A 12,100-nucleotide genomic window follows, 5' to 3' on the forward strand; every position below is an offset into this window, starting at 1 on the left:
ATAGGGAATAATAAACACTCTGGAGGAGTCCATGAGTCAGAAAGCCCCTAACATGGGCAGCTGTTTAACCTAGAGTTGAAAACACATGCATCCCACAGGAGTACCTGGCCTTGATTCCTGGCTCTTGCTCCTGACTTCAGCTTCCTGCTAATGCACACCCTAGGACTGGTAATGGCTCAAGTAATTAAGTTCCTGCTACCCACATGGGAGATCTGGATTGAGCTCCTAATTTTGGCCCTGGCCCATCGTCAATTGTTCTGGGGCATTTTTGGGGTGAACCAGCAGATGAGAGCTCTCTTTGTCTCTGCCTCTCAAATTAAAAAAAAAAAAAAAAAAAGTCCAGGGGCCAGCACTGTGGCGGAGGAGGTTAAGCTGCCACCTGCAAAGCTGGCATCCCTTATGAGCACCGGTTCTAGTCCTGGCTGCTCCACTTCCGATCCAGCTCCCTGCTAATGCACCTGGGAAAGCAGAGAAGCTGGCCCAAGTGCTTGGGCCCCTGTATCCAAGTGGAAGAACCAGATGAAGCTGCTGATTCCTGGCTTTAGCCTGACCCAGTCCTGACTACTGCAGAGAAAGATCTTTCTTTCTCTCTGTCTCCTCTCTAAATCTGCCTTTCAAATAAATAAATACGTCTTAAAAAAAAAAAAATGTTCATTGGATCCGGCGCTGTGGCGTAGCAGGTAAAGCAGCCGCCTGCAGAGCCGGCATCCCATATAGGCGCCAATTCGAGTCCCGGCTGCTCCATTTCCGATCCAGCTCTCTGCTGCGGCCTGGGAAAGCAGTAGAAGATGGCCCAAGTCCTTGTGCCCCTGCACCCACGTGGGAGACCTGGAGGAAGCTCCTGGCTCCCGGCTTCACATTGGCGTAGCTCTGGCTGTTGTAGCCAATTAGGGAGTGAACCAGCAGATGGAAGACCTCTCTCTCTGTGCCTTTGCCTCTGCCTCTCCTTCTCTGTGTAACTTTGACTTTCAAATAAATAAATATTAAAAAAAAAAAAAGTTCATCAACTCAGATCAATAAATTAAAACCCATAGCAATCACAGTTACAACAGCCCCATCATGGCGTTCATTCCGTCTTGCACGGTTTTAAATGTTTCACACATGCTAACTAGATAAATTTATAAGACCCAATACAATGTAAACAGTTGTTATACTGTACTGCTTACAGAAAAAGAAAATAAAGTCTGGTTATATTCAGTACTGATGAATTTTTTTCTGAACATTTTTAATCAGCAGCTGGATGCATCCACCAATGCCCCCACCATGGATACAGAAGGCCAACTATACAGTCAAATGAGACTGGAAAATGCCAACTTCAAAAAGCAAAGGAGGGGGCCGGCGCCGCGGCTCACTAGGCTAATCCTCCGCCTTGCGGTTGGGGCGCCGGATTCTGTCCCGGTTGCCCCTCTTCCAGGCCAGCTCTCTGCTGTGGCCAGGGAGTGCAGTGGAGGATGGCCCAGGTGCTTGGGCCCTGCACCCCATGGGAGACCAGGAGAAGCACCTGGCTCCTCCCATCGGATCAGCGTGGTGCGCCAGTTGCAGCGCGCCGGCCGCGGCAGCCATTGGAGGGTGAACCAAGGGCAAAGGAAGACCTTTCTCTCTGTCTCTCTCTGTCCACTCTGCCTGTTAAAAAAAAAAAAAAAAAAAGGCGCAAAGGAGGGGCCAGTACAAGGGGTTAAAGTCCTGGCGTGCAGCGCCAGTATCCCATATGGGCTCCGGTTTGAGTCCCAGTTGCTCACTTTTGATCCAACTCCTTGCTAACGTGCCTCAGAAAGCAGTGGAGGATGGTCCAAGTCCTTGGGCCCCTGCACTCATGTGGGAGACCCAAAAGCAGCTCTTAGCTCCTGGCTTCAGATGGGCTCAGTTCTGGCCATTGTGGCCATTTAGGGAGTGAACCAGTAGATGGAAGACCCCCCGCTCCCAGTAACTGTCTTTCAAATAAATAAAAAGCAAAGGAGGCTTTCATTCTCCACAACTGTTCCTGAGCATCGCTTCTAACACAGTGGTGTGCACTGCTTGTCTCCGGCACCTACACGCTGCACTCTACAGCACCCTCCAAACTTACGTGGCCAGCTGTTCTCAGAGCATCTCCCAGTGCAAAATGCAGTGTTAAGTACTAAGGTAAACAGGACAAAGAAAGTACCAAGGCCCTCTTATTCACTCACCAAGTATCTACTGAGCATCTACTATGTCCTCAATAGCCCCTCTTGGTCAACAGATGAAAAAGTAGCTACAAGGAGCCCAGTCACTCTGGGCACACGTGGCAACGGTTTCTGGCACTGTTCCTGTTAAAGCCAGGGGCTTGACGTGGGCATGGCGATTCAGAGGGCTAAGTTGCTGTCTGGGACACCAACATCCCATATCAAAGTGCCTGGTTCAAGTCCTGCTTACTCTACACTTCTTCTTGTTTTATTTATTTATTTTTTTAGATTTATTTATTTTCTTATTTGAAAGGCAGAGTTACAGAGAGAGAGAGAGGGAGAGACAGAGAAAGAAAATCTTCCATCTGCTGGTTCACTCCTCAAATGGACACAACAGTCAGGCTGGGCCGATCTGAAGCCAGGAGCTTCTTCTGGGTCTCCCACGTGGGTGCAGGGGCCCAAGGACTTGCACCATCTTTTTATGGCAGGACAGCAGTGGGAACAGCCCCTAACTGAGATTTGTTTCAGCCATCAGTGATAAACAAGTATGCACTATCTTGGGTGGCCTTACATCCTTGGTGGATCCTATTAGAATAAAGGGATAAAAGCTTCACTGACAAACACTGTAAAAACTAGTCTACAAAAAAAAAAAAAAAAAAAAAAATTTCTACTTTCCTTTCGCTTCACAAAGTTGAAAAGAGATGGCAGTCCTGTTCTATGGAAGCCGCAGGCAAGAGCAGAGGAGCCCCCCGTGGCTGATGAGCGAGGTTCTGCAGCAGGGCCTCTTACTCGCCACCCTCCAGTCCGAGTCAGGGCGGTGGACACAGCCCTGGCCTCCCTCCCGCTTCACGCCTGGCCCGGGCTCTGCATCGAGCAAGTGTTCATTTGGCAGTTGTTGAAAGAAATGAAAAGGGGCCACTGAAATCCCACTGGGCTCAGCCAGCTCTTTCACAGCTCTGTTATATAATGAGGGAGCACTTGTTCCCAGCAGAAATATAGCTGATTTTAAAAAGTTGTTTTGTTTTGTTTTGTTTTTTTGGCACACGCACAGATCTATTTTCTCAGAGAAACCTCACCATCTTGGAGGTTCTCTCCAGCATTCTGAGAATGAACAGGTAGGAGGAGAGGGTTTGTACAAAATAGCAAAGGGCTGCGTGGCTTCAAAGTCAGACAAGGGGAAAAGTGTCCAGAATGGGAAAGCACCCCGTCTCCTGGAGTTACATCTGAGAGGGATAACTGAAGGCAAAGGGGGCTCAGCTCACAGCCCACAAAGAACCATGGAAGGAAACACAAACCTCTCTTCCCCACTTAAATACAGAAGGAAACAGAAGTGAGCAAACGGAGCAGTCATGGAACAGGGGCTGTGGTGGTGCCCGGGGACCTGGCCATGACTGCTGGACTGACGAGAAACTGCTCAAGCTCCTGGGGTGGCAAAGCAGACTTCCATAAACATTTAACAGAAGGGGAGGAGAAGAGCTACGGTGGCTGTGAAGGGCCTGATGCCAGCTACGTCAAACTGGTATCATCAGATGGCCTTGAATTTACTGTAGAAACAGAGCATGAGCTAATATCAGGCACTATTAAAGCCAGTTTTTGTGGCCTGGGTGGGTTTGCTGAGAACAAAACCAACAAGGTCAGTTTTATAGACTCTTCCAACCATACTATCAAAAGCATGCATTTGATTTACCTACAACCAGCTCCACCAACATTCCTGAACTCCCTGCTACAACAAACTACACCAGAACTGCTGAGAGCTGAAAACTTTCTAGATTATTAAATAAACCACAAACACACACACATCAACCTGCCGTAGACAATCGAACGTCAGAGCGGCGCAGAATTTCTTCTCCAGCAGAAGAGGCCGGCAGGGGTGTTCCCCTCCTATGCAGGCACACGACAGCTGGGGGCCCGAAATTCCTAGGACATAACACGCGGGCGACAGATCTGTGTCCTATGAAACTGGCCGGGAGGAGGAAGAGGGCGACAGCCTCTCCTTTTGGGATTACAGGCAGGACAGAGACGCAGGGGCAGAGCGCGGAACGGCCACGGCTACCGGCCCTGACGCTGCTCCACCTGAGCTTTTGAGGACACTCTCTTTTACGGTGCTAACTGCTCCCACACACGCTGCTGGTGGCGGCTGCTGCTTTCTCCCACGGCATCTCTCTGAGCCTCCGCAGAGGGCCCTGGGGGACTCCGAGGCAGAAATCGCTGGCTCTGAAGTTGTTTCACACACAGGAAACTAAAGCAGAGGAGGAAGGGGATGGAGAGAGAAGTGAAAATGCTCCTGGAAAGCCACCCCAAAACAGATTAGAAACAAAACAAAACAAAACACCTCACTTCACGGAGAGCAATCAGCTAACAGCTTATGGAGCCACTCCGGGTGGCTGGCTCCCCGTGTCCTTTCTCTCATGAGTGTCCTCACACCAGTACCAGGTCTTGCAGTTGCCTCTTGGAAGTCAGGACAAGAGATATTTTTCGTTCTTTCTGCTGGGATGGAAAACCCCTCTGGTTCAGTCCTCGAGGAGCTCAGACCTCCAGTGTCACAAGAGAGACAGACACGCTCTTCCTGGCACTGCTGAGCGGACACTAACACCGTATCCCTACCCACAGAGGCCACAGGGACTGAGACCTTGCTCTCTGATGAATCTGATCGGGTACATGAGCCACATGTGAAAGCAGGCAGCCAGGAAGACAGAAACCAGCTTTGGATGTGGCAGGGAACACTAAAAAATAAAAAATAAATTTTAAAAAGGCCATCATTTAAGTGCTCTGGCCACTGTGATGAGTCACTTTTGCCAAGGAGGCAGCATTCTGGGCTGGGATCCCCCTCAGTCCTCAGTTCTGGCTTTTACAGGGTGAGGAATGCCTCCAGGGATGTCTGGCCTAAATTAAAAGGGGCACAGCTGGAACAACTGGTTTGCCCATGAGGAGCCACCGTTGCCAGCTCAGGTCAATCTTCCCACACCCACAAGTGGAAGACCATTTCCTTGATGTCACAGCCAAGAACTAGTTCCTGCTAACCACACTTTTAGACTTAACAAAGAGGAACTAAAAGCAACACAGCCTGAAATACAGTAACTTTCTTTTGTTTTCTAGAACTATAAAGAAGCCCCTCGGGGCCAGATCTGTGGCGCAGTAGGTTAATCCTCAGCCTGCGGCACCGGTATCCCATATGGGCTGGTTCTAGTCCCAGCTGCTCCACTTCCAGTCCAGCTCTCTGCTATGGCCTGGGAAAGCAGAAGATGGCCCAAGTCCTTGGGCCCCCGCACCCACGTGGGAGACCAGGAAGAAGCTCTTGGCTCCTGGCTTCAGATTGGTGCAGCTCTAGCTGTTGCAGCCATTTGGGGAGTGAACAAATGGAAGGAAGACCTTTCTCTCTGTCTCTCCCTTTCACTGTCTGTAATTCTAACTCTCAAATAAAATAAATAAAATCTTTTTTTAAAAAAGAAAGCCCCTCATGAGAATCACAGGCCAGAGACAAACAAGCAATGTAGGAGCCAGCACCACGGCATAGCAGGTAAACCTACCACCTGCAGTACTGGCATTCCATATGGATGTCAGTTCGAGTCCCAGCTGCTCCACTTCCTATCCACCTCTCTACTATGGCCTAGGAAAGCAGTAGAAGATGGCCCGAGTCTTTGGGCCCCTGTACCTGCGTGGGAGACCCAGAAGAAGCTCCTGGCTCCTGACTTCGGATCAGCCCACTTCTGGCTGTTGCAGCCATCTGGGGAATGAACCAGCAGATGGAAGACCTCTCTCTCTCTGCCTCTCTGTAACTCTGCCTTTCAAGTAAAATAAATAATAAATATATATATATATATATTTTTTTTTTTAAAAAGCAGCAATGTAGTCTAGGAGTAGGAAACAGGTCTTAGGGGACAAAGGGTGTGTGGGGGGAACATGCATAGAAATATTCCCATCTAACCACTGTATTTTAGTCATAGAAGTTAGGTTTAGTTTCAAGAAAAAATGTCCTCAACACTTTTCAATTTTTTGCCTTCAAATATCTAAATACAATTTTATGTACAAGAAATGCTTAATCTTTCTATGTTTTAAGCTCATAATATTAATTTAAAGATATATTAAAAAATGAAGAAAATGAGTATTGAGTAGATTTCAATTTTTTCTCCAAAGGCTCAAAATTGCTAGTAATAGTCACTTTCTAAAGGAAAGAGCACTGAGGTCATGCTCTCTGTAACTCAATTTTCCCTTGCTCCTCTGTGTATTTCATACTTCTTCTGGCAGCGGATAACTGACCAGAATAAATGCAAATGCCATAAATATAATGGGGTTTCATTTACATGTTGTCAAAAGAAGTACAAGACAAAACCAACCCATGGTGATGGTGATAACCAGCTGATGGAAGATCTTCCTCTGTCTCTTCCCTTTCTCTAACTCTGCCTTTCAAATAAATAAATCTTAAAAAAAAAATTATGAAATACAGCCCAGTGTTAGAAAAGACAAAAGGGAGACTGGAATGTTGCATCATCCAGAGGAGAGAACCCTATTGAGGGTGACACAAAGTCAGTAGGTACAGCCAGAGGGGGGCCTGGAAGAGGGCTCTGGGGATGAAAATGAACTTCATCCCGAGGCACAGACTGGTCACGCTGCTCACTGAGGAGCTCAGCATTTCAGCTGGCACCAACTGTGCGAACGTGCAAATCACTTGAAAAAAAATCATTCAGGTTAAGCTGCCACGTGCAACGCTGGATCTCATTTAAATGCCGGTTCAATTCCAGGCTACTCTGACCAAGCCCCTGCTAATGCACCTGGGAAAGCAGTGGAAGATGTCCCAAGTGTTTGGGCCCCTGCTACCTAACCTACGTGGGAAACCCAGATGGAGTTCCAGGCTCCTGGCTTCTGCCTGGCCCAGTCTTGGCCATTGTGACCATCTGAGGAATGAACCATTGGTTGGAAGATCTCTGTCTCTCTGTAATTCTGCCTTTCAAATAAATAATAATAATAATGAAATACAGCCCAGTGCTGGAAAAGAAAAAAGGGAGACAGGAACGTTATATCATCCAGAGGAAAGAAAGCCCTTCTGAGTGTGACATAAAATCAACAAGTCTCAACAAGGATCTGTGAACTCAATTATATACAGATCAAGTTTTCTTGTATGGCCCAAACATAATAAAAAGCCAAAAAGACAAATGATAAACACAACACATAAAAATCTGCATCACATTGTAGACAAAGCCCATTTTCCTTAATGTATAAAAAATGACCACAAACAGGAGACTGGCAGAGGATATAGACAGTTCACAGAAAATGAAATATAATGGTTCAAGCTTACTCCCAATAAGAGAAGCACACATTGAAACAACAATGAAATACCACCTGTTGGCTGCTAAACTGATAAAGACCCCATGTTGGCACTGATGTGGGGAAACAGGCACCCTCATGTGATGCTAATAAAATCTAAATTGCTACAACATGGGCAACAATTTGGCAGCCAAGCTTTTTTTTTTTTTTTTGACAGGCAGAGTGGACAGTGAGAGAGACAGACAGAGAGAAAGGTCTTCCTTTGCTGTTGGTTCACCCTCCAATGGCCGCCGCGGCCGGCGCGCTGCAGCCAGCGCACTGCGCTGATCCGATGGCAGGAGCCAGGTGCTTCTCCTGGTCTCCCATGGGGTGCAGGGCCCAAGTACCTGGGCCATCCTCCACTGCACTCCCTGGCCACAGCAGAGAGCTGGCCTGGAAGAGGGGCAACTGGGACAGAATCCAGCGCCCTGACCGGGACTAGAACCCGGTGTGCCGGCGCCACAAGGCAGAGGATTAGCCTATTGAGCCGCGGTGCCGTCTGGCAACCAAGCATTTAAAGTCGCAAATGTATTTACCCTTTGGCCCAGCAACTCTGCTCCCAGGACTTTGTATGTACAAAGTTGTGTAGAGACAAGGTTATTTATACAGCATCCTTCCTAATGGTAAAATACTGTGATTGCCTTGAATGTCCATCAACAGGACTGATTTATAAAAAAGACAGCATGGTATACAGACAGATGGAACAGCAAGCAACCATGAAAAAGAATGAAGCAATTCTATATATGCTTTCAGCAAAACTTTCCAAGGTATTAAATGAAAAAAGCAAGATGCAACAGAATATGTAGTGTGGTACGATTTCTGTTACAGATACATTAACAAAAGCATGAACATCTGAGTATTTGCAAGTGCACCAGTTGACCCTGAAAAAATAATACGAAAAGGCAGCAGTGGTTTCCTCTGGGGAAAAAGCCAGGTGGGCCCAGCGCTGTGGCACATGGCCTGGAACGTGTGCTTTCCCTACTGGAGTCCTGGCCCCTGACTTCCAATACAGCTTCCTACTAACACATTATGGGAGGCAGCAGATGACAGCCAAAGTGCCTGGGCCCCTGCCACCCAGCCCCGAGCTGCAGCACCTGGTCCTGCCCTGGCTGTTGCAGGGCATTTGTGGAATAAACCCGTGGAGGGAAGAGTTCTCCTGATTCCCTCCATCCCACCCCGGCCTTTGAAGTGAATGAAAGAAAATTTTTTTAAATTTCTTTAAAAAATACAGCTAGGTGATTACGGAATAGGGTGAGAGATTGACTTTTCATTATTTACCTCTTTATAGCTTGGAAATTTTGTCCCCTGTGCATGTATTCAAACGTAAACCAGTTTAGAAAGAAGGATGTACCCCAACACTCTTCAGTCTGACTCAGACATGGCTGCCCAGGAGGTGCCTCCTCCCGACCCAAGGGACAGACATCCCAGCAGCATCAGACTCAGTCAAGTCCCAGATTTTTAAAAATTTTTTTTTGACAGGCAGAGTTAGACAGTGAGAGAGAGAGAGACAGAGAGAAAGGTCTTCCTTTTTCCATTGGTTTACCCCACAAGTGGCCGCTACGGCCGGCGTGTTGCAGCCGGCGCACCGCGCTGATCCGATGGCAGGAGCCAGGTGCTTCTCCTGGTCTCCCATGGGGTGCAGGGCCCAAGCACCTGGGCCATCCTCCACTGCACTCCCGGGCCACAGCAGAGAGCTGGCCTGGAAGAGGGGCAACCGGGACAGAATCCGGCGCCCCGACAGGGACTAGCACCCGGTGTGCCGGCGCCGCAGGCGGAAGATTAGCCTAGTGAGCCGCGGCGCCGGCATAGTCCCAGGTTTTCCACAGCTGTCCTCATAACTCTCATTTGGGACCTTTCCTAATGAAGCCAGCCCAGTAACTGGCACTGTGTGTGGCACATCTTGTTAGATAACAGATGTTGGCTAGTAAAGTGAACAGGGGGGCTGTGGCGTAGTAGGCTAAGCCTCCACCTGCTGTGCCAGAATCCCATATGGGCACTGGTTCGAGTCCTGGCTGCTTCTCTTCTGACCCAGCTCTCTGCTATGGCCTGGGAAAGCAATAGAAGATGGCCCAAGTCCTTGGGCCCCTGCACCCATGTGGGAGACCCAGAAGAAGCTCCTGATTGGCTCAGCTCCGGCTGTTGTGGCCATCTGGAGACTGAACTACTGGATGGAAGACTTTTCTTTCTGTCTCCCCCTCTCTCTGTCTATAATTCTCTCTCTCAAATAAAATACTTAAAAAAAGAAAAAAAAGGGACATCAGGTTCCCAGAGTAGCTACAAAACCAAGGGCACGTAACAGATCAAGACACGAGAGCACTGTCACAAATGCCAGACAGTGAGGACTGGGCAGACCGGGAATATAAGACTTAAGTTTTAATGTTCAACAAACATGACAAGGCTGATCCAGTGCCAAGATGGCTGCCAGGAAACTTGGCTTTGTTGTCAACAGCTGTGTGACCATAGGTCAATCACCCTATCTCTGGGTCTTATTTCTCCAACTGTCAAACAAAGAGAATTCAATCAATTACTTTCAAGCCCATTCCCATTTTTTTTTTAAATAATTTTTTTTGTTTGTTTAAAAGGCAGAAATATAGAAAGAAAAGGAGAGAGAGAGAGAGAGAGAGAGAGAGAGAGAGAAAGATCATTCATCTACTGGTCCACTCCCCAAATGGCCTCAATGGCAGGGGCTGGGCTGATTCAAAGCCAGGAGCCAGGAGCTTCTTCCGTGTCTCCCATGTGGGTGCAGGGGCCAAGGACGTGGGCCATTTTCCACTGCTTTCCCAGGTACATCAGCAGAGAGCTGGATGGGAAATGGAGCAGCTGGGACTCGAACCAGCACCCATATGGGATGCTGGCACTGCAAGCAGAGGCTTAACCTTCCTTGCCACAGTGCCAGCCCCCACCCCCATTCTTAAATTGGTAAAAACAGAAAAAAGTGGAGCTGTTCTGGCTAAGGTTAAGGTATAGGATCTACAGTCCAGGGCCGGCATTGTGGTGTAACAGGTAAAGTTGCTGTATGCAATGTTGGCATTCCATAGGGGTGCTGGTTCATGTCCTGACTGTTCCACTTCCCATCCAGCTCCCTTCAAATGGCCCAGGAAAAGCAGTGGAAGATGGCCAAAGTGTTTGGACCCCTGCACCAACATGGGAGACCTGGATGAAGCTCCTGGTTCTACTCCCCACCCCCTTTCCTCCCTCTCTTTGGTGATTCTTTCAAAATAAATCAACAAATCTTAAAAAAAAAAAAAAAAAAAAAGGAAAGGACCTGGAGTCCAGCTCACTCGACTGTGTCTGTTTCTCTGCCTCCACCAAAGGCCCTTCAGACAACCCATGGTCTACAATCTACTAAAGGCCAGATAAAACCCCCACATTTCACATCCTCTTCTCCAGGAGAGACCCATCTTCCCACCAAGAGGACAAAGAGAATGAAGGCAGCCAGGGCCAGCTAACCTTAGTAAGAAGGCAAACAGTAACAAGCGAGGCAGGAAAAGTATCCTAACTCCCCAAATGGCCAGGGCAAGGACCTGGTAGCTCAGTGGAGTTTCTTGTCCAAGCAGCCCAGCTCTGCCATTAGATGGGAAGTGTGTAGCTGGCAGCATTAGCACAGCATACTGTACACCTCCAGCCCTCGGCAAACTCCTGAGGGAGATGACTGGTGCTCAGACCAACTGGAGGAGCAGCTTCAGGAAGGGGAAAAGGGAGAGACATCTGACAGGGTGCGATCCAATGTGCCATGACCCCTCCTGGAATTCAAGGGTATCTGGACAGAGGCCAGTGTTGTGGCACAAGGAGTTAAGCTGCCAACTGTGATGCTGGCATCCCATATTGGAGTGGGAGTCCTGGTTACTTGGCTTCTGACCCAGCTCCCTGCTAAGGGAGTGGAGATGGCTCAAATACTTGGGCCTTGTCACTCATGTGGGACCAGGATGGAGTTCCTGGCTCCTGGCTTTGGCCTGGTCCAGACCTGACTGCTGACTGTTACAGCCATTTGGGGAGTGACCCAGCAGATGGCAAGTATCTCTCTCTCTCCCTCTCTCTCTGTATGCCACTGTGCCTTTCTAGTAAATAAAAATAAATGTTGGTGAGAGAACTGTCTGAAGGTCCGTGTTGGTGGCTTCAACTGTGAAATCCTTCCCTGAGAAAGCACCACTCCAAGGCACATGCTACCTGAGGGACAGTCAAGACCAGGTTAGGGAAAGAGAAAAAAAGGGGCTAAGCCAGTGTCACCAATTCCCGTCACTTGGGACAGGAGAACTTTGATCGTTCTTTGTGTGTTGTTCTTCCAGTTCTGTCTCAAGGGCAGACAGAGGCTGACCCATTTTCCAAGGACTCCCCTGTTGGCAATGCCCTGGATGGCGCGCCTGCCCCCACAAAGCTTAGAATTTAGAAGAGAAGAGGACTCTACTCGGCACTCCTCATCTGACAGTCTCCTTACAAACAGCGAGAGGCCTCGGTTCCCCTTCTAAACAGGAATACAGGTGAGGCCAGGGGAGGACGGTGAGTCAGCAGCAAGGAAATCAGACCTCCGCTCGGACTTTCCCTGAGATGATGTGGTCACTGAGCTCGGCAATTTCAGCATAAAATTCAGAACAAGGGGCCGGCGCTGTGGCATAGTAGGTTAACCCACTGCCTGCAGTGCCAGCATCCCACATGGGCGC

General features: G+C 48.7%; 1 protein-coding gene across 6 annotated transcripts in view; it reads right to left on the reverse strand.

Annotated features, from left to right (window-relative positions):
• Positions 1-12,100, reverse strand: part of AP1B1 (adaptor related protein complex 1 subunit beta 1) — a 70,617-nt gene that overhangs the window by 36,195 nt on the left and 22,322 nt on the right. The gene's annotated exons all lie outside the window — the stretch shown is intronic.

The sequence above is a fragment of the Oryctolagus cuniculus genome, chromosome 21 (genome assembly GCF_051225735.1).
Source record: "Oryctolagus cuniculus isolate XC-2025 breed Fujian yellow rabbit chromosome 21, ASM5122573v1, whole genome shotgun sequence".
Classification (NCBI taxonomy): Eukaryota; Metazoa; Chordata; class Mammalia; order Lagomorpha; family Leporidae; genus Oryctolagus; species Oryctolagus cuniculus.